The sequence below is a fragment of the Cuculus canorus genome, chromosome W, assembly GCF_017976375.1.
Source record: "Cuculus canorus isolate bCucCan1 chromosome W, bCucCan1.pri, whole genome shotgun sequence".
NCBI classification, from domain to species: Eukaryota; Metazoa; Chordata; class Aves; order Cuculiformes; family Cuculidae; genus Cuculus; species Cuculus canorus.
In genome coordinates, this window is record NC_071440.1 from 12341196 (window position 1) to 12363850 (window position 22655).

At 45.2% G+C, this 22655-nt stretch overlaps 1 pseudogene; it reads right to left on the reverse strand.

Moving 5' to 3' along the window:
• Window positions 1-2018: 2018 nt before the first annotated feature.
• LOC128850222 (40S ribosomal protein S23-like) lies at window positions 2019-19908 on the reverse strand (annotated as a pseudogene).
• Between the last annotated feature and the right edge of the window lie 2747 nt (window positions 19909-22655).

The following is a 22655-nucleotide window of genomic DNA, read 5'->3' on the forward strand; positions in this document are numbered from 1 at the left end:
AAAACTCTGTCATTTCATAGTCACTAAGCCTAAGACAGACCTTGGGCAGGCATGTCACAAGAAGCAATGGATCATGTTCCAACATAACAATCTCAATTTCTCAGTAAATTAACCCACACTCCACCAAGGTATGATCACGTGATGCGCACATGCAACAAACATGGTGTGAAGCCAGACTAAGGAGAGCTTTGTGGGAGCAAGAGAGGCAGAGAAAGCTGGATCTATTTGGTTTACAGGGCAAGGCTTTGGCAGTAGCTGCACGTGTGGCTTCTGTGAGAAGAGAACATATTGGACAGAGACAGTTTCACCCAAATCCAAGATGGACCTGCTGCTGGCCAAAGCTGAGCCCATCAGTGAATTTGGTGGTACCTCTGTGATAATATTTAAGAAAGGGTAAAACAGAAAAAATAGCCAAACAAACAAAATACTGCACATCAGCTGTGAGAGGAAGAAAGAAAAAAATGTGAGAGAAACCACCCTACAAGACACCATGGTCAGAGAAGAAGGGGGGGTGTGGGGGAAGGGAGGTGCTCCAGGCTAAACAATGCCAGTTCCCTCAGCTGATTCTTATAAGACTTGTGCTCCAGCCCCTTCACCAGCCTTGTTGCCCTCCTCTGGACACGCTCCAGCAACTCGATGTCCTTCTTGTACTGAGGGGCCCAAAACCGAACACAGTATTCGAGGTGTCCTGTTGAGGAGAGGGAGAGATAGAGTGGCTTGGTGAGCACCTAGGCAAGGTCAACACACCACACTGTACTAGACATGAAGTTTTGGTAGAATAATTTTTAAGATTATTTGTGTAAGTAGGGTAGCCCCATACACTATGGGAGACAAGTGGCTGACAGGCGATTTGTTTCCCCTTCCATTTAACCCCCCCCAAAATGGATCCCAGGATCCAAGAAGTGACACAGCATGCTTATAGCAGACTAAAAGTAATACTTCTCTATTTGCAGTAAAAGTATAAACATGTGAAATGAAGCATCATGGAAATGTAGTTATGACCAGAGAAACATCATGGATGAATCATAGCTCTAGCTAGCTGTGTCAAGTGCCAATTTCCATGGCTTCAAGTAGGTATCTTGTCAGTCAGTCTTCCTCCTTCTTTATCTGACTCTCAAGTCCTAGACTCTTTTGAACAGGAATCAAATACCCCAAGGGCTCAGCAATCCCAGGAGTTCAGCATATTCCTGACACATCAAACTCACAAAATCTATTCTTTCTCCCTCTCTACTGAAACATTAAGAGGAAAGCTAATATTGGAGATAATCTAAAAAGATGTGGCCAAGGATGGATATCACGCCCCAGATCCATGAGCTATCAACTCGCGTCCAGGCCTGATGCGGTGGAGGGGTTTCATTTATCATCTTTGGGGAGGCCTGCTGCTGCACCACCTCTGATAGTCATTGCCGGCGCCACAAAACAAACGCGCAAATGGCCAGCCTTCAGACAAAATGTTTAAGGCAAAGAAATAAGCAAAGTCGGGCTTTACATTCCATCCATGACTTAAACATTTGTCACAGACCTCAAATCCAAAACTCAAGTCCATGCTGTCTATAGTGATGACCCTTATAAGAAGGGGAGAGGATGAGGAGAAAAAGGCCGAGGAAGAAAGAAGGAAGGGATATAACCGATAGAGGAAGAAAGAAGGGAAGGAAAAGAACCAGGACACCACAGGTGATCGTACAAGGATCAGGATTAATACAACAATAGCTGAGCGAAGCAGTACAAGCAACAATCAAAAAAACCCCCAGAAAAACATTTTAACAAATTGGGTTGAAACTGCAGTTCCTATCCTTGGTTTTCTATCCCTTAGATTAATAGCCATGGTAAACACATGACTCCAATTTGAATGCATAACCCACAAGCAATAGTAGTTTTGGAGCACTCAAAAGGGTGCCACTTATTCTCCCAAAAGTTTTAAGGTTCAATTTTGTAACTAGAATCCCACCGGCTCACGTAAATTTGGGGGGCTTAAAACCAGAGTATTATGAAATTTGGAGCACATACGAAGCCTCGTACTAATCTGGTCTCTCCAAAGGATAGAACTTTGGATCCCAAGGACAGAATTCACAAAACCGTGTGGTGATGATATCTTCAAAAGAGTATCCTTCACCACCACTTTCTTGCTCCCAGTCGAGATCAGTGGTTCTAGATCTCTCTGTCTGAGGAGCAATAATAGCATTAACAGAGAAATATACAACTTCCTTATGAAAGGAAATATTCAACTTAGGGAAAACCAAAATCTGTAATACAGGTATAGTGAAAGTAACCACATTAATCATATTAAACACAAACACAGAATCAACAGTTGTGGCAAAAAAATCTCAGCCCACCTTTAGCAGCGGAGGTCATAGCAGGGCGTGTCAGGACATGTCCTAGGTCCAGGTGGTTCCTCAAGTTTTTTTCCTGATAAAGAGAAAGAAAAGGAAAACTCAGTCCAAAACAGGACCAGTTTTAAAAGGACAGAACAATCCACCATGTATTTATTTTATACTCCTTTCCATGGGCATCGGTGGCCACCCACGCATACAGATTAAGTGGGTTTTTCAGAGTATGTACCTCTCAAGAAATTGGGAGGTTCACCAGGACAGGCTGTCCCGGGCAGTATCTAGGTTTGCCGAGAGAGAAAGTAGCCAATAAATCCCCTTGTTTGCTTTCTGTGAGCCTTATAAAATAAGACCACTGTCTGCTTTCAGCGAGGAGTTTTTTCAGCCTGGGGGCCAGGTAATCTTACCGACAGGAGCTGAAGTAGCAGCTGCCGCACCCTTTGTTAAAGCGGCTCCAGACATTTCCTTCTCTCAAGAAGGACGGTGGCTTTTGTCCGGGGGTTGCTGCTTTTTTTGCCAGCCAGTGCAGGTCAGATAGGGGCAGGCCATCCATTAAATATCGGGGAACCCCTTTCCTAACTGACTCGGTGAAACTTTGCGAAGCCTCAAGGAATCAGACACATCTCTTATCAGGGGAATATTTTTGCCTGGGTTTGCTAACATTAGCATCAGGGCACACATCAACTGCAAGCAAGCTGCCTTTTATATGCTCCCAGTGAGGTGGCTGATCCCAGGAGTAGGGATTGCAATCACACCATCCTGCTCTGAAAATCCATTTCCTCCACCCCAGCAAAATATTGTTTGAATCACAAAGTATGGTGCTCCCTCATGTGAAAGAAGAAATCATTTGTTAAAAGTTTGAATATTAACCAAAATATAGAATTCTGACATAAAGGATTTTTTAACGGGGCGATGACTGTATCTGGTTGAAGCCAGATAACAAGGACTGGTACAACAGTCAGAGGAAGAACTACCAGCTGGGCCAGATAAGGCCCAAAGGTGGCCTAGGCTCTCTAAGAGCATGCACAAGGAGGAAAGGTGAGAAGTTCAATGTGAGGAAGACTGCCTGTCTTCATCCCCAAAGACCCTATCGACCACTACCATGAGAAAATGCGCAAGCACTAAGAGGAGGAGACCTATAATAATGAGTTCCTGGAATTAATCTTACTATGATAATGAGTTCCAGGGACTAATCTTACTAACCCTACCCACTTCTTGGAAAAGTCATGACTATGTATGTTAACCTAATGCATATGTATAATATAGCACAATAAATGTTGGCTTTAACACATGGTCTACAAGCTTGGAGGAAAGATCTCCCTTGCACCCTGTGCACAGCCACATGCCTGCACCTAACTCTGCATTTGGTGTCATTATTCCATGAGTCACATGTACCTGCAACTGGGCGAGCTCCTGCAATTTAGCCAGCTCTGGTAGGATACGTGCATTTGTTTTTTGTTACAGTAGAGGTTTCAGACTTCTCCCCTTCATCAATAATAATCAGGGGCTGGAGTTTGAAATTAGGATCTGCATCAAGCAGGATCAGGTTCTGCCATCTCTCGTTAATAATAATCAGGGGTTGGAGTTCGGGATCAGAATCCAGAGTGGGATCTGATTTCACCACTCCTTGCTCAAAAAACAATGACCCACATCAGGATCCTGACACTCCAAACTGGGAAAAACAGTTTCACAACACCCTACCACCCAGCAGTAGCGAACCAATCACTTTTGTTTCATCTATAGCACCCTGCTGCTGAGCCATGCTTCCAACGTCAAAATAGTTCCCGGTCCACAGAGTCCCTCAGCTTCTAGCTCAGAAAGTCTAATCCTATCACCACTCGTTAGGCTAACGTACCACATGAACTCTGTCTTGGTCTCCCCAGCCTGCCTGCAGTACTTGTCTTGCAGCTCGGCCAGTTCCCTAACAGTGTATGGGACTTCCTCTGTAACAACAGACGTTCAGATTCCTCTCCCTCTCCCTCTCCCTCTCCCTCTCCCTCTCCCTCTCCCTCTCCCTCTCCCTCAAGTAACCTCTCTTTTAATCGGGGGTCAGAGATTGGGAGTAGGATGAGGCAGTGAATCGAGTTTCAACACCCCATCACCCCAAAGATAGGTGGCAGCTTCCCCTGCCAGATAAACGGCCTCATCTGTAAAACTTAAAAACCCAGTTTCCCTACTGGCCCAACCACCGCGGAGCAACGGTAATCTCAGCCTCTCCTCATGTGCATTAGCATCTTCTAAGCTACCTCCCAAAATCTCCTTTGCCCTTTTCAGATCAACCAGTGCCTTTTGTGCTCCCAGCAGAGCTATCGACTCTGCCTCCAGGACTGTCTCCAATGCCTCATTCATGGCATATTAACATGGCTTTCATTATAAGCTAAAACCTAGTTTATTGTTACAGGCTCATATTTATACCTTACTAAAAATGTCAACACTGCTCCCACAAGTCCCTCATAAAAATTTCCATGGTATGTTTTTCTCATTCCAACCTCCTTGTGACCACCGTTATTGTTTTCATGCCTTCTTGTTTCTGCCAGCGATGTTTATTCTTCTCAGGCCCATGGCCCACTGGATATTAAATGTTCTGTACTCCTGCTCCAGAGGCTTAACAATACTGTCACGACCATATCTTGCTCACCATCTCTTTTGACATCTCCCCCTTTTTTGTTTTCGTGAATTACTAATATTTGTCTTAATGTGCTATCAATCAAGCTTTGCACTACTTTGATTAAGCAAGGCACACAAATCAATATGCTACAAAAAAACCCAAGTAAAATCATAAAACCTATTGTAACTAATTTTTTAATCCAAAGTCCAAATCCAGCAGTAAGTCCTGCAAATGGATTCCATTCATTCTCTTTTTTGCAATTTTTCTGTTAAATCTTTTAGGGTGTTAATACTTTTATGTATAGATTCTGAATGGTCTGATAGATTCATACAACACATGCCATCAAATTCTTCACAGCCGTGACTGTGTCCTAAGAGTAAATAATCTATAACTGCTCGATTTTGCATGGTGGCATGTTTCATGGAATCTACATCTCTCCAAAGACTAGATAAAGCTGCTGATGTGGCATTTGTTTGTTTTGGTAACCAACACCCTAGTTTGTTTAACATTCCTAGTGGTTTTGCTGCCGCAACACTGGGTGATAATATTGAAGCAGAAACTATTTCTGCTGTGTTCCAAAAGGTAACTCCATATCGAATTCATAGAAATATTTGGAATTAACAACATAAATTGTACATGGGTCTCCTGAAATATGAGAAGGAATACCTGCCCATGCTCTATCTCCACAAATAAAATCAATCCTCTTGGTAATTGCAGGGGCATGTTGTTGGATTTGGATATATTTGCAGACTTGTAATTACACCATAATAGAATTATTTCTGTACACACTAAGTGAAGAATGAACATGTTGTATAAGTGTTACATTTTTGCCTATATGACTAAAATATTTACAAAAATCTAGTTTTATTGCACCTAATAAAGAAACTTCTTGTGGTTCTATTCCTTTTGGAGGGAAATGGGCTACCCAGCCATCCCAATTGTCTGCACATGTGATACTATTGGTGCAAACAGATGTAAATGCGTGGTCTGAACATATTTTTGTTACATAATCTATCAGCAAACCTACTAAATAGGTGCTAAATGGATTGGCTGGTGTTGCTACTGACAAACACAATGAGTCTTGATTTGTGGCATTGGCTAGAGTTACCCAGATGTTTTCTTTAGATTGTGCGAGGATCCATGGAATGGCGGTTGCACAACACAAAATTTAAAACATATATAGTTTTTAATAGTCTCTCTTGAGGGGAGTATTCCAGGCTCCCTCTTTTTTTGTTTTAACAACATATTTTTTAACATACCATGAGCTCGTTCAACTATGGCTTGCCCTGTCGGTGAGTGAGGGATGCCCATGAGATGTGAGATTCCCCCTTGTTGAAAAAAAGGATTTGGTTATATTAGAGACATATCCCAGGCTATTGTCCATTTTTACTGGTTTTGGCACTCCCAAAATAGCAATTGCATATAATAAATAGATTTTTACATCTTTTGCCCGTTCTCCCACGTGTGCAGAAGCAACACTGCAGGTAGAAAAGGTGTCAATCGACATGTACATATTTTAGACGTCCAAACTCACGGATGTGTGTTGCATCAGTTTACCATATCTCAAGTGGACTTAATCCACAAGGATTTACACCATCAAAAGTAATGTTTGGGACTAGTTGGCAATCAGGGCACATCTGTACAATTTGTCGAGCTTGCTCATGTCTTAACTGAAACACGTTCCTAAGGGCTGTAGTACCTTGGTGATAGAAAGCATGCGATATATGTGCTTGTTGTAATGTATTTGGAATGAAACTAGATATAAAGGGGGATAACATCAAGTTAGCCCTTAACAGGAGGTGGAAGGACAGGTGTCAGGGGTCAGGTGTTAGGGAGGATAGTTCTCTAAAACACCTTATAGGTAATAAAGGATCCACTAGGAAGGTGATGCAACTGACAGCACAGCTAAAGTGCTTTTACACTAACACACGAAGCTTGGGCAACAAACAGGTAGCTGGAAGCTACTGTGCTACTAGAAAGCTATGATCTAGTTGCCATCACAGAAACGTGGTGGGATGAATCCCATGACTGGAGTGTGGCTATCAACGGCTACAGGCTGTTCAGGAGGGACAGACCAGGTAGGATGGGTGGAGGCGTTGCCCTCTATGTCAGGAAAGGGGTAGAATGTGAAGAGCTGTCATTGGAGAACAGCCACAAACAGGTTGAAAGCTTGTGAGTCAGAATTAAAGACAGAGGAATCAGCAGGAACCTTGTAGTTGGTGTATACTACAGGCCACCCAATCAAGGAGAGCCAACTGATGAAGTCTTCTTCCTCCAGCTACAGGAGGCTTCATGCTCGCAAGCTCTCATCCTACTCAGGGACTTCAACCACCCAGACATATGCTGGAGAAGTAGCACAGCGAGCTGTAGGCAATCCAGGAGACTCCTAAAGTGCACTGAGGATAATTTCTTAGTCCAGCTGATAGAGACTCCCACCTGAGGAGATGCAATACTGGACCTTATGGTCACCAATACAAGCAAACTCATCAGTGACATTAGGATCGGAGGCAGCCTGGGCTGCAGTGATCATGCATTGGTGGAATTCAAGGTCCAGAGGGATATGGGACAGGTGAAGAGTATAGTCAGGACACTAAATTTCAGGAAAGCAGACTTCCAGCTCTTCAAGGAGTTACTCGATAGGACCCCCTGGGACATGGTCCTCCGAGACAAGGGAGTGGAACAGAGCTGGAAAATTTAAGGAAGCTTTCCATAAAGTGCAAGAGCACTCAGTCCCTGTATGTAGAAAATCAAGCAGGAAAGGGAAGAGGCCAGCGTGGCTGAGTCGAGACCTGCCGGTTAAATGAAAAAAGAAGAAGGATCTGCACAGACAGTGCAAGCAAGGACAGGTAACCTGGGACGTGTATAGAGATGCTGCCTGGTTGTGGAGGGATGAGATCAGGAAGGCCAAGGCGCACCTGGAGCTGAACTCGGCAAGGGAAGTAAAGACGAACAAGAAGGGCTTTTACAGGTACATCAATCAAAAGAGGAAGGTCAAAGAGAACGTTTCCCCACTGGTGGCTGGAAATGGGGATCATGTATCAACAGATGAGGAGAAGGCTAAAGTACTTAACTTTTTTGCCTCAGTCTTCACTAACAACCACTCTCCTCACTCCTCCTGGGTCATAGGACAGCAAGATGGTGACCAGGGGAGTAAAACCCCTCCCACAGTAGAGGAGGATCAGCTTGTGACCACGCGAGGAACCTGAATATATATAAGTCCATGGGACCTGATGAGATGCATCCCAGATTCCTGAGGGAATTGGCAGATGTGGTTGCCAAGCCACTCTCCATGATATTTGAAAAGTCATGGCAGTCAGGACAAGTCCCTGGAGATTGGAAGAAGGGTAAAGTTGTGCCCATTTTTAAAAAGGGTAGAAAAGATCACCCTGAGAACTACCGACCTGTCAGCCTCGCCTCTGTGCCTGGGAAGATCATGGAACAGATCCTCCTGGAAGCTATGCTAAAGCACACGGAAGACAGGGAGGTGATTAATGGCAGCCCGCGTGGCTTCACCAGGGGCAAATCCTGTATGAACAACTTAGCGGATTTCTATGATGGGGTAACTGCAGCAGTGGACATGGGTAAACCGACAGATGTGATCTATCTAGACTTCTGTAAAGCCTTTGACATGGTCCCCCCCACATCCTTCTCTCTAAATTGGCGAGATATGGATATGATGGGTGGACCATTTGGTGGATAAGAAACTGATTGGATATTCATATTCAGAGAGTAGTGGTCAATGGCTCAACATCCAGATGGAGATCCGTGACGAGTGGTGTCTCTCAGGGGTCTGTACTGGGACCAGTGCTGTTTAATATCTTTATCCATTATATTAACAGCAAGATTGAGTGCACCCTCAGCAAGTTTGCAGATGACGCCAAGCTGAGTGGTATAGTTGCCACATGGGAAGGACGGGATGTCATCCAGTGGGACCTAGACAGACTGGAGAAATGAGCCTGTGAGAACATCATGAGGTTCAACAAGGCCAAGTGCAAGGTCCTGTACCTGGGTCGGGGCAATCCCCATTTTCAGTACATGATGGAGGATGGTATGATTGAGAGCAGCCCTGTGGAGAATGACTTGTGGGTGCTGGTCAATGAGAAGCTCATAATGAGCCGGCAATTTGCGCTTGCAGCCCAGAAGGCCAACCGTATCCTGGGCTACATCAAAAGAAGCGTGGCCAGCATGTCGAGGGAAGTGATTCTGCCCCTCTATTCCTCTCTCGTGAGACCTCACCTGGAATACTGTGTCCAGTTCTGGAATCCTCAACATAAGAAGGATATGGAGCTGTTGGAACAGGTTCAGAGGAGGGCTACAAAAATGATCAGAGGGCTGGAGCACCTCCCATATGAGGACGGGCTGAGAGAGTTGGGGTTGTTCAGGCTCCGAGGAGACCTTATGGCGACCTTCCAGTACCTGAAGGGGGCCTACAGGAAAGCTGGAGAGTGGCTATTCATAAAGGCTTGTGGGGATAGGACGAGGGGGAATGTATATAAACTGGAGAGGGGCTCATTTAAGGGAAGTTGTGGCTGTCCCATTCCTGGAGTGTTGGAGAATGGATGCATGAATGGCTAAGTGAACAAGGACATGGATCTATGGAGAAATTGTGTGAGACACGGTTATCATGAGGCTTTAGTTTAGCATGAGTATCTCAGTGGAAACTTATCAGCTGCAATGAAGATGTACCAGAGATATGTTAAAACATACTGATAAGGAAGTGAGTAAAGGTCAGGCGGACCTAGAAGATATGCCAAACAAACAACTTCAAGGAAGCAGGAGAGTATCGTGGGCCCCCAGCTGTATCCACAAGTAGGAGAGAATAAGATTAAATGAATGTAGTAGTAGCCAATGATTGTTTGAAAAATGTATAACCAAACCAATCAAGTTTAGGGAATGACTAAGCAAAATGTAGTAAAAGGTATATAAACCGCAACTGTAATCAATAAAGTCAAAGCTTGCTTTATCACTCACATTGAGTCGACTGCTTGCTTCCCTCGCCCGTTGCACTGGAGGGGTTGGATGGGGCCTTGAGCAGCCTGCTTTAGTGGGATGACCCTGCCCATGTCATGGGGGGTTAGAACTAAATGAACTTTAAGGTCCCTTCCAACCCTAACTATTCTATGATTCTATGATTTTGGTGTTTAAGGGCACGGACTCCGTTCATTGTACAAACAAAATCCATTTACTGTGTTCAAGTAAAAGCTTATATACCCTTATCTTACTTGTTAACAGCTACCCCAGTAAAATTTCAGTGCTAAGCTTTCAATGACTACAAAGATAGAGAGCAATGACTAGTGCTGCAAATGTGGTCCTTATCTTCATGTTTCCCTTCTCTGTTCCTTCGACTTACGCATTCCTTTCTAGTATCTCACGGGCCCTGTTAGCGATTCCAAGGTCTTAAACTTGCTAGCATGCTTCAGGACAATGGCTACTTGCTCTGTGCTTGCTGCTGATATGGCAGGCATGCCAAGGCATCGGCCACTTGCGTTGGCATACGTGTGGCAGCGGAATCTTTTACGCCCATACTGATTCAGGGACACAGTCTTGTCTTGTCAAGATCAAACCCATACATGCTTTGTCCCATATATGATTACAGGGGCTGTCAGAGCAACAGCTTGGCGATTGCCTTCAACCAAATATCCTAGTAAATTTGTGTGAGAACGTACATGCATTATAAAATAAGGTTTATGTCGATTGTCTAACAGGTATTTCAATTCCTTTAAAAAAGCATATAACTGTCCATTGTCTACATATTTTAAATAGGCATTATCCAAGTGTGAAACAATGCCAACAACATAGGCAGAATTGGTAACAATGTTTATGGGTTGTGAAAACAGCTTAAAACATCTAACAACTGCAGCCAATTCCACAATTTGAGATGATCCTGATACTTTACAAATTTCCGATTTCCACATGCTTTGTGTGGTCGTCCAAACAATCACTGATTTCCCAGTTTTCCCTGATCCATTTGTAAAAAGTGTCAACGCCTCCTTAAGAGGGGTATGACTGGATTTTGTGGTAGAAATTAGGCTCATACACTCAAACAGACTTAAAAGGGGACCCAGAGGATAATGAATGCCAATTTGTCCTTTCAAGTCTGCTAATGCAATTTGTTTCATAAAGAATGTTGCAAAAGCCAGTCTACTTATTGTTGAGTCATTGGAACATAGATGATAAAGGGATCTGTCCCATCCAATTCCAATAAATGATTGAGGCCCTTTGAATTAACATAGGTAACATTTCATGCTGAGTTGTTATTGTTTCAGAAAACTGATGTGGTAAAAATATCCATTCTAAAGGTCTAAATTTGTCAGACACACCTTCTACCCCTTGGGCTAAAACTCCAAACGGTTGGAATTTGGCTGAAATAATATATAATTCAATTGGAGTGTTTAAACATTTGTGAAATGTTTGTTTCTGACTAAGCTTTTTAGCGACCTTATCCAATGCAAACAAAGAATCTTTGTCTAATTGCCTGGGAGAGGTTAAATCTGAATCTCCTTTTGACAACATAAACAAAGAAAAATCAGACAATTAATACCTGGCTCCAAACCTGGTGTGAGGAGCAAAACTTTGGGTTCTTTGATCATAGTCTCGCCTACACATCTCCAGACTTCCTTTCCAGGGATGGGGCACACTTGTCCCCTAGAGGTGTAGGAATTCTGTCGAAAAATCTAGCAGGGTTCATTAACAGAGCTTTAAACTAGATGTGAAGGGGGAGGGGGATGAAGCCAGACTTGACAGAGCCTGGAAACTCCAGTACCTAAGAGGTGGTGTGTTCTGGTGAGGACCTCCAGTATGTCACATCAGAGTGAGTGGGGGCGAGTACAAGTGACAGAAAAGATGTAAACGGCACTGATAGGTTAGATAATTTAAGGACCAGTTATTTGGGAATGAAGACTATTCCCTTTATGAGTGCTGAGAGATTAACAGCCCAAATGAAGTGCATCTACACCAATGCATGCAGCATAGACAATAAACAGGAGGAATTGGAAGCTGTTGTAGGGCAGAGAGGCTATGACGTAGTTGCCATCACGGAAACGTGGTGGGATGACTCACATAACTGGAGTGCTGATATGGTGGGATTTAGACTCTTCAGGTGGGATAGGAAAGGTAGGAGAGGTGGTAGGGTTGCCCTGTATGTTAGAGAGTGCTTGATCATGGCAATGATAGGATTGAGTGTCTGTGGGTAAAAATCAGAGGAGCCCACAAGAAGGCAGATATTGTGATGGGAGTCTGTTATAGATCACTTAGCCAGGAAGAAGAGGTTGATGAGCTTTTTTTTACAAACAACTGAGAGAAGTCTCAAGATCGCTAGCTCTTGTCTTTGTGGGAGACTTCAACCTACCAGATGTCTGCTGCAAGTACAATGCAGCAGAGAGGAATCAGTATAGGAGGTTCCTGGAGTGTGTGGAAGACAACTTCCTCACACAACTGGTGAGTGAACTGACAAGGGAAGGTGCCCTTCTGGACCTGCTGTTTGTGAATAGAGAAGGCCTTGTGGGAGATGTGACGGTTGGAGGACGCCTGGGACAAAGCGATCATGAGATGGTAGAATTCTCAGTTCTAGGTGAGGTGAGGAGGGGGGTTAGCAGAACGGCCACCTTGAACTTCCAGAGAGCAGACTTTGGACTGTTCAGAAGGCTGGTTGATAAAGTCCCATGGCAGACAGTCCTTAAGGGCAAGGGAGCCCAAAAGGCCTGGATGCTCTTCAAGAAGGAAGCACGAGAGCAGTCTGTTCCCATGTGCCAGAAAATGAGCTGGCAGGGAAAAAAAGTAGCTTGGTTGAGCAGAGAGATCTGGGTGGACATCAAAAAGAAGAGGAATGTCTATGAGCTTTGGAAGAAGGGGGAGGCATCTCGGGAGGACTACAGGGATGAAGTGAGATCATGCAGAGGAAAAATTCAGGAGGGCTAAAGCCCAACTAGAACTCAGACTAGCCAATTCAACAAATACATCAATAGTAAAAGGAGGAGCAGGGAGAAAATCCAGTCTTTATTGGATGCAAAGGGAACCACTGTGACAAAGGACACTGTGACAAGGCTGAGGTACTTAATGACTTCTTTGCTTCAGTTTTTAACAGTAAGGAAAGTTGTTCCCTGTGTATACATCCCCATGAGCAAGAAGCAGAACACAGCTGCCACGATCTAAGAGGAGGTAGTTAGAGACTTGCTTGGCCAATTAGACATTCACAAGTCTATGGGACCATATGGGATCCATCTGAGGGTATTGAGGAAGCTGGCAGACATGCTTGCCAAACCCCTTTCTATCATCTTCCAGTCCTGGCTGACTGGGGAAGTTCCACTTGACTGGAGGCTGGCTGATGTTACGCCCATTTACAAGAAGGTCAGAGGGAGGATCCAGGAAACTACAGGCCTGTCAGGCTGACCTAAGTGCCAGGGAAGATCATGGAACAGGTGATCTTGAGTGCTATCATAAAGCACATGCATAACCAGGTGATCAAGCCCAGTCAACATGGGTTCATGAAAGGCAGGTCCGGCCAAAATAACCTGATCACCTTCTATGACAAGGTGACCCACTTACAGTATGAGGGAAAGGCTGTGGACGTAGTCCTCTTGGACTTCAGTAAAGCCTTTGACACAGTTTCTCAGAGCATTCTGCTTAGGAAACTGGCTGCCTCTGGCCTGGACAGATGCACCCTCTCCTGGGTGGAAAACTAGTTGGATGGCCAGACCCAAAGAGTTGTGGTAAATGGAGTTGAGGCACAACAACCCTATGCAGTGCTACAGACTAGGAGAAGTCTGGCTAGAAAGCTGCATGGAGGAGAAGGACCTGGGGGTGTTGGTTGACAGCCGACTGAACATGAGCCAGCAGTGTGTCCAGGTGTCCATGAAGGCCAATGGCATCTTGGCTTGTATCAGAAATGGCATGGCCAGCAGGTCCAGGGAGGTTATTCTGCCCCTGTCCTCAGCACTGGTGAGACCGCACCTTGAATACTGTGTTCACTTCTGGGCCCCTCACCACAAGAAGGATGTTGAGGCTCTGAAGCATGTCCAGAGAATAGCAACAAAGCTGGTGAAGGGGCTGGAGAACAAGTCTTATGAGGAGCGTCTGAGGGAACTGGGGTTGTTTAGCCTTGAGAAGAGGAGTCTGAGGGGAGACCATATTGCTCTCTACAGTTACCTGAAAGGAGGTTGTAGAGAAGAGGGTGCTGGCCTCTTCTCCCAAGTGACAAGTGACAGGACAAGTGGGAATGGCCTCAAGCTGTGCCAAGGGAGGTTCGGACTGGATATCAGGAAAAATTTTTCACAGAAAGCGTCGTTGGGCACTAGAACAAGCTCCCAGGGAGGTAGTTGAGTCACCATCCCTGGAAGTATTTAAAAGATGGGTAGATGAGGTGCTCAGGGACATGGTTTAGTGGCAGTTAGGAATGGTTGGACTCGATGATCCAGGAGTGTCGCTGTTGAGACATGACACGGTGATGTGGAAGCAAGTTTCTTTATTGAAGTTACAGGGCTGGCCGGCTGGCTTGATTTTACGCGCGCCTCTTATACCCTTGATTAACATACGCGTCTCCGCATGATTGGATTAGCTTATACATAAACAATCTGTGAATGGATAGTACTACTTTCATGCATGGTCCTATATTGTCTGCCCACTTCCCGTCCCATGATCTCCTTCCGGGTGCATTAATCAGGAGTCCTCAGCCCGCTGTGGACCCCACAATTCCCCCTTTTTGTATTTGTGCTAAAGAAAATTGCCTGTTGAAAACTGCCCGTTAAAAATTTTGCCAAGAGGGTGCCACAACTTGTCAAGAACACAGACTACTATCCACTGTAACTCTTTCATGTGGGTGTGAATGACACCACAAGCCAGAACCTGGGCAGAATCAAGGAAGACTATAAATCCCTGGGGGGTACGAGTGAAAAGTATTGGTGCCTAAATTATCTTTCCCTCCATTTTACCAGTTGGAGGGAAGGGGGCAGCCAAAAATAGAACTATAATGCATATCAACTCCTGGCTACGTGGCTGGTGCCGTCATGAGGGGTTTGATACCTGTAACCTGTTAGGGAGGAATGGAATCCACATGTCTAGAAGAGGCAGGAGAATCTTTGACAGCAGTTATATGTAACGGAGTATTTATTTGTATATGCAAACCGTTAATTATAACACAGAAAAACCAAACAAAGATCTGGTGGGGTGACTTTGGCTGACTGCCAGGTGCTCACCAAGCCACTCTATTGCTTCCCTTCTCGGGGGGACGGGGGGGAGTAAGACTAAAATCTCTTGGGTTGAGATAAAGGCAATTTAATATAGAAAAGCAAAGGCCATGCACAGAAGCAAAGAAAAACAACAAAAAAAAATTTATTCTCTGCTTCCCATCAGCAGGTGATGTCCGTCTACTTCCTGGGAAGTAGAGCCTCAATACACATAGTGGTTGCTTTGGAAGACAAATGTAACAACGAATGCCCCCCTTCCCCCTTCTCTTAGCTTTTATTGCTGAGCACAACATCATGTGGTATGGGATATCCCTTTGGTTACTTTGGGTCAGCTGTCCTAGCTATGTCCCCTCCCAACCTCTCTTGCCCACCCCCAGCCTATTTGGCTTTGGGAGTGGGATGTTGGAGAGGCAGCCTCCATGCTCAGCAGTAGCCAACACATTGGTGTGTTATCAACACTGTTCTAGATAGAAATACAAAGCACAGCACTATGAGGGCTGCTATGGGGAAAGTTAACTCCATCCCAGCCAGGCCCAATACAAAATATTTATCACATTAAAAAGTTTATTAGTAATCTAGCTGGCACAAAAGGAATTTTATATACTTTGACAACCTTGAAGTAAACTCCAGGAACGTCACCAACAACATGACCCTTCAGACCAAAATCAGCAACTGGAACTTCATCATTTTTCTAGAATGAGGCAGTTATCAGGATCTTAAAACAACTGTCAGATTTCATTCAAATACCACCTCAAATAAGTAGTTTAAGGCTAAAGACAAAGACTTGCTTTGTTAAATTTATATGCATCCATACAATGTAGTGTAACTACACTTTGAGTTTTCTGAAGTAGCCTCAAGTCTGAAAATTTGAACTCAACTCTTTCATAGTCCACATTACTAAGCAGAAAAGCATAGTAGTTTTCCTATGATTAAGATCCCTCAAAGCGTAGTGCCAATGAGATAGCTACTTCTGAGCACAGTTGCGCTGGGACTGTGAATTTAATAGTACTATTAGAAATAAGTCATTTACCTCAATGAAGTTCAAGCAACCATTTTTGGGAACAAAGGCTTCTAATTTGTTTTGCTGTTCTTGATCAGTTGGACTCTTGACACATTTTTTGATGGCAGAATTGCACTGCTTAGCTTCCACGCCACTGAAAGTACAAAGAAATCGCTTTAAAAATTATCAGTATCACAGATATTTAAAAATCATCAATTCACAAAGCTTTAAGAAACTCAAGCAGGTTCATTTGATATAGGAGTAAAATAGTACACCAGCAAAAATTTCTTCAGAGAGCTAAAGAAAACCCCAATCCAAAGTTTTGTGCAACTAAACTGTTAGTTCCTTCATGCTACAGCATGCTACTGTTTAATTTACTGGAACAGGAAGTTCCCAGGCACTGAAGCACCATTGTCTTTAATGCAAAATGTCAGAATGGTCCCTAGCATGCTTTTGATTTCTGCCCACTAAAATTCTCCCAAACAATTCCTGGTCATAGCTTGGGAGTCAGAATATTTCAGGGACCATTCCCAACAGCAGTTTGCAATAACTACTCTCTTGGGCACTGGCAAAGAGTTCACTAGCAAAGATGTAGCTGTTCCATGCCAATTAGTCTCAGTGTCAGGAATCTCCCTGGACAGTATTACTGTACAAATGTAGCCACAACAGAAAAGTTTTGATAGGCTACGGAGCTCATCTTCTACCTTTTCTTTTGTTTACATGTTCCTGGCCCTACTTAGGTTAGGTATTTAGCATTGAAATACTCAGAATTAATAATTCCATAGGAAACCTATCTTAGAAGACTGTTGGAAGCTGGGTGGAAACTAATTGTTTTCTTTGGAGAACCTTAGTACTGTTACATAACCACTTTATCTTAAAATTTATAGTATAATCTGATTTCTAATTTTTCTTATGAAATCAGATTTTTGATGTCCCACAAAACTGTACAATAAAAGTCTAAACATTAAAATGTCAGTAACCAACCTCTTAACATTTGCTATTCATTCCTTGTATCCTTGTATTCATTCCATGTATTACTCACTGCTTCCCTCAGAGGCTTTCTTCTTCTACCAGTCCAGGATTACAACTGTTTTCTAGAAAACATGTCTGTGTTTAAAAGAAAGTTTACTCTTTCTTTACAAAGGAAAGATATCAGTGTATCCGTGGTTGTTCTGGAGAGAAGGTACATCGAAAACGGTCCTTGAGAACTACAGGAGCTATTAATCTAAGTGTAGGGCCCCACGCGTTTCTTCTCAGAAACAGATTTAGGATTCAATGAAAAGAACTAACTCTTCGTACAGGATTATTTGAATTACAAAGTTTAGAAGTGATTGAAAACAATAGGAACTGGCTAATATTACTATGCATAATTACCACAGTCATAATGAGAAAGTCAAATTTTGTTTTGAATATTTTCTAAACAGTAACTGATAATCAGTTATGACAGCTAAAACAACACAGGTTGAAGAATAGATGTAAGTGATTGTACTGGTTTTGGCTGAAATAGAGTTAAATTTCTTCATAGTAGCTAGCATGGGGCTATGTTTTGGATTTGTGCTGAAAACAGTGTTGATAACGCAGGAATGTTTTAGTTACTGCTGAGCAGTGCTTACAAGTCAAGGACTTTTCTGCTTCTCACACCACCCTACCAGCAAGTAGGCTGGGGATGCACAAGAACTTGAGAGGGGACACAGCCGGGACAGCTGATCCCAACCGACCGAAGGGATATTCCATGACATATGACATCATACTCAGCAATATAAAGCTGGGGGAAAAAGAAGGAAGGGGGGACGTTCAGAGTGATGGCGTTTGTCTTCCCAAGTCACCATTATGCATGATGGAGCCCTGCTTTCCTGGAAGTGGCTAAACATCTGCCTGCTGATGGGAAGTAGTAAATGAATTCCCTATTTTGCTTTGCTTGTGTGCACAGCTTTTGTTTTCCCTATTAAACTGTCTTTATCTCAACCCACTCTTTTCACTTTTACCCTTCTGATTCTCTCCCCCATCACATTGTGGGGGGGGAGTGAGCGAGCAGTTGTGTGGTACTTAGTTGCCTACCGGAGTTAACCCACAGCAGCGGCACAGCACTAACCTTTTGATCTCACAGATGAAAGATTAGATTTCACTTACACTTTTTTTCCAGGACAATTTTCTTGATGTGGGAAGTGCTGCTGAAAGGGTTAGACTTCAGTGCAGTGCTCAAGTGGGCCTTCTTGTACTGCTTGTCATGTCATTTCTGGTCACGGTGGTGACTGCAGAGAGAGTAGTATGTAGCTCACGGCACTTCCCTAGAAAACACAGTTTGGTACCAGACACTATGATTGCTATGGACAAAACAGTGATGCTAACAAGCAGCTTAGGGTACAGCTCTGTAAGGGGAGGCAGCTGCAGGCTGGGCTATACACACAGGCTGACACAGCTGTAGGTCAGTGTTGGGTGTATCCTGTCGTGTGTATCTGTCCCCCGTCCCCCATCCTCCCCAGCGTCCACACCCAGGGGAGATTGGTCCCAGCGCTCCTGGGGCAAGTAGCATGGGTCAGTAGCTCAGCTGTGGACACTCACCCAGGGTGTTACACGCTGCTGCCAAGCCTGGGTAGAGAGTGCCAACAACGCACTATTGCACTGGCACTGAGCTCCCAGACCCATCCTCTCAGGTGCTGGTATGCTGCCAGAGCTGTTGTGCTTGTTCTTGCACTTAGGGACTGCTAGAAGCACAAAGACACTGCTACCAATAGCTTGGAAGACTGCCAAAACAGAGCTTTCAACAGGGGAATGGCCTCATTTTGCCCCACTGTGGTGGGGTGACCTTGGCTGGCTGCCAGATGCCCGCTCAGCCGTTATCTCACCCCCCACCCCCCAATAGGCTAGGGGGAGAAAAGAAGATGAAAAAGCTTGTGGGTCGAGATAAAGACAGGGAGATCACTTATCAATTACCATCACGGGCAAAAGAGACTTGACTTGGGGAAATTAATTTAATTTATTAACAATTAAAATAGAGATGGATGATGAGAATCAAAGATAAAAGCTAAAACAACACCTTCCCCCCACCCACCCCTTCTTCCCAGGCTCAGCTTCACTCCTTCATTCCCAACTCCTCTACTTCCTTCTCCTGCCACCCCAAATGGCGCATGGAATGCACATGGAATTGGGGGATTGTGGCCCATACATAGCAGTTTGTCTTAGCTGCACCTTTCTCCTCACGCTTTTCCCCTGCTCCAGCATGGATCCTATCCATGGGCTACAGTTCTTAAGGAAAAGCTCTGTTCCAGCATGGACTCTCTACAAGCTGCAGTTCCTGTCAGGAGAATCCACTCCAGCATGTGCTCTCCATGGGCTGCAGTCCTGTCAGGAGAGGCTGCTCCAGTGTGGGGTCTCCACAGGCCAGAGTTCCTTCACAGAATATCCAGCTTCTGCAGCATGGGATCCTCCATGACTGTAGTATGGAGATCTGATCTGGCATGGTCCTCTCTACAGGCTACAGGGAAATACTTGCTCTCCCATGGTCTTCTCCACAGGATGCAAGGGAAACTCTGCTCTGGCACCTGGAGCACCTCCTCCCCCACCTTCTTCTCTGACCTTAGTGTCTGCAGGGTGGTTTCTCATGCCTCTTTTTCTCACGCCTCTTTTTTTCTCACTCCTCACACTGCCATGTGGCGTTTTGCTCTTTCTCAAATATATTTTCACAGAGGCATTACCAGCTTTTCTGATTGTCTCAGCTGTGCTCTGCAGTGTATCCATTGCCCTGGTCTCACAGAGATCACTCCCACCCCATTTGCTAGCGTGTAAAATCATTTCGGTGTTTCCTCACATTCTTCTTCCAGCTCGTAGAGCAAAAAAAAAAGCAGGTTGGAGCAAAAAGGGAGGGAACCTTATTGCTGTGACTATGCCTAAGAGTGTGTGTCTTTCTCTCATTCTAATTGCAAATACTTCTTTTCAAACCACCATTGGGCGTGAAACAAACAAACTAGACTGTATGACTGCCACTGTTACATTTTGTTGGGATGTCCCTTTGCAATGATAGACAGAGCTTGTAATATAAACCGATCTTTTTGGGTTTTTCCCCGAACACAGGCCAAGAATCAGTAGCTTCATTGTTTATAGGTCTGCCGGTCTTCATCCCCACAGACTAGTTTGCGGTAGGGGGTCTGTGTGAGCCAAATGCAGGCAAAGCACAGGAACAACCACAAAGCCACAGATAAAAAGCAAAGAATAAATTTATTATCGTTACCTCAACTCCAAAACTGTGCCTGGGCAGAGGGAACGCAACTGGGAACACAGGTACTGCGGAGCTCAGTCCTTGCTAGAAAGCATGAGAGTGAACTGCTGCTTTTCCCCCGTTTATGATCTTTCTCATGGCAGAGCTGGAATCTGAGTTTCACAGGCCTATGTTGTCTAAACACAGAGGTTCTACTTGTCAAGCACACAAGGCTAAACAACAATTAGTATGAGATATGTGGTTTTCTACATCCCATCTGCAAGTCACTCGAGCATGTCCATAGTTCCTCCTCGCCAATCTTCTGTTATATTCCCACATTCCACCCCCTTGCTCAAGAGACCACCTCCGCTGGGGCTGGCAAAACTGAAGGTGCACATCCAGGTCTGTGAGGTGTAGTGCAAAGCGATTTACAGAGGCATGCAACAAACACATTGACGCGGTTTGGCGGCAGACACGGTAAGTGCTGCAGCCGGGCACTAGATCGAGGCAGAGGGGCGGTTGACAGAGCTGGGGAAGCCCAGCGGGCGGGTCCGGACCGCAGCAAGCCCAGGCTCGTACGTGACGGGTGACGCGAGGGGACGGTCCCGGAAGCGGCCGCGGGAGATTTAAACGGTCTTCTGGGAAAAACGCGACCAGGAGCGATGCTAACAGGAGCGCACAAAAAGGGGCGCGCTCGCATCAGTTAGCGAGATCAGTTCGCGAATGCAGGGCGCGCAAGGAGGGAGCAGTTCCAGTGCTCGAAAGCCAAGCTCGGTCAGTGAGAGGGAGCCCAGCCATGGCGTCCACCCGGCGAAAGGCTCTTTTCTCCGCACCTGCCAGGAGGGATGCCTCGGTTCAGACTGAGCTCCCGGGAAAGCACGCAGCCGTCCAGGTCTCTGGCTGCACGGAGTGCCACCAGCTTGCACTGGAAACAGAGGGCGGCGAGGGCTGCGTAAGGTGTGAGCAGGTGGACTTCCTCCTCATCCTGGTAGCAGAGCTGAAAGAGCAACTAGAGAGGCTGAGGAGCATCGGGGAGTGTGAGATGGTAATAGACCGACGGGATCACACCCTGAGCTCCAAAGCAAAAGACAAGAAGACGCATACACAGGTAAGAGCCCAGGAAGAAAAGGATCTGGCATCTTCCCCCGCTAAGGTTGTGTGCGAAGGCTCAAAAGGAGATAGGGAGTGGAAGCGAGTCCACCGGTGGGGCAGAAAATCAACCCCCTCCTTGCCCACTCCACCTCAGGTGTCATTCCACAACAGATTTGAGGCTCTCAATGTGGAGGACAGACCAGAGGAAAGCATGGAGGAAGATGCACCCACATCAGAGCAGCGTCAGAGACCGAGACGATGTGAACACACCATTGCTACGACCGGCACAAGGACCAATAGGAGAGTCATAGTTGTAGGAGACTCTCTATTGGAGGGGACAGTGGGTCTGATATGTTGAGCAGACCCCACTCACAGGGAAGTCTGTTGCCTCCCAGGAGCCCAGGTAAGGGATGTAACCAAGGAACTTCCCAGCCTGGTGAGAACAACTGACTATTACCCGTTACTGCTGCTCCATGTGGGAGGCGATGAAGCAGCTGTAAGAAGCCCAAGGGAGATTAAAAGTGATTTTAAGACCTTGGGATGGCTACTGAGAGAATCAGGGGCCCAGGTGATTTTTTTTTTTTTTCCTTCCCTTCTCCAAGTAACAGGTGGTGACATAGAACAGCTCAGATGGGTCCAGTCTATTAATACATGGCTCCGTTGCTGGTGTCACAACAATAACTATGGGGTTTTTGATAATGGGATGGCCTACATGGCACCAGGGTTACAGGCTTCAGATGGGAGCCACCCTTCTCAGAGGGGGGAGGAGGATCTTTGCCCGGGAACTCACAGGGCTTGTAGATAGGGCTTTAAACTAGATACAAAAAGGAGGGGGATAACACTGAGCTAGCCCTTAACAAAAGGTGGAAGGACAGGTGTCAGGTGTTAGGGAGGAGACTTCTCCAAAACACCTTATAGGCAAAAGAAGGTCCACTGGGAAGGTGATGCAACTGGCAGCCCAGCTGAAGTGCCTTTACACTAAAGCAAGAAGCTTGGGTAACAAGCAGGAGGAGCTGGAAGCTGCTGTGCTACTTGAAAGCTATGATCTGGTTGCCATCACGGAAACGTGGCGGGACGAGTCCCATGACTGGAATGTAGCTATTGACTGCTACAGGCTGTTCAGGAGAGTCAGACCGGGTAGGAGAGGTGGAGACGTTGCCCTCTATCTCAGGAAAGGGGTAGAACATGAAGAGCTGTCATTGCAGAATAGCCACAAACAGATTGAAAGCTCGTGGGTAAAAATTAAAGATGG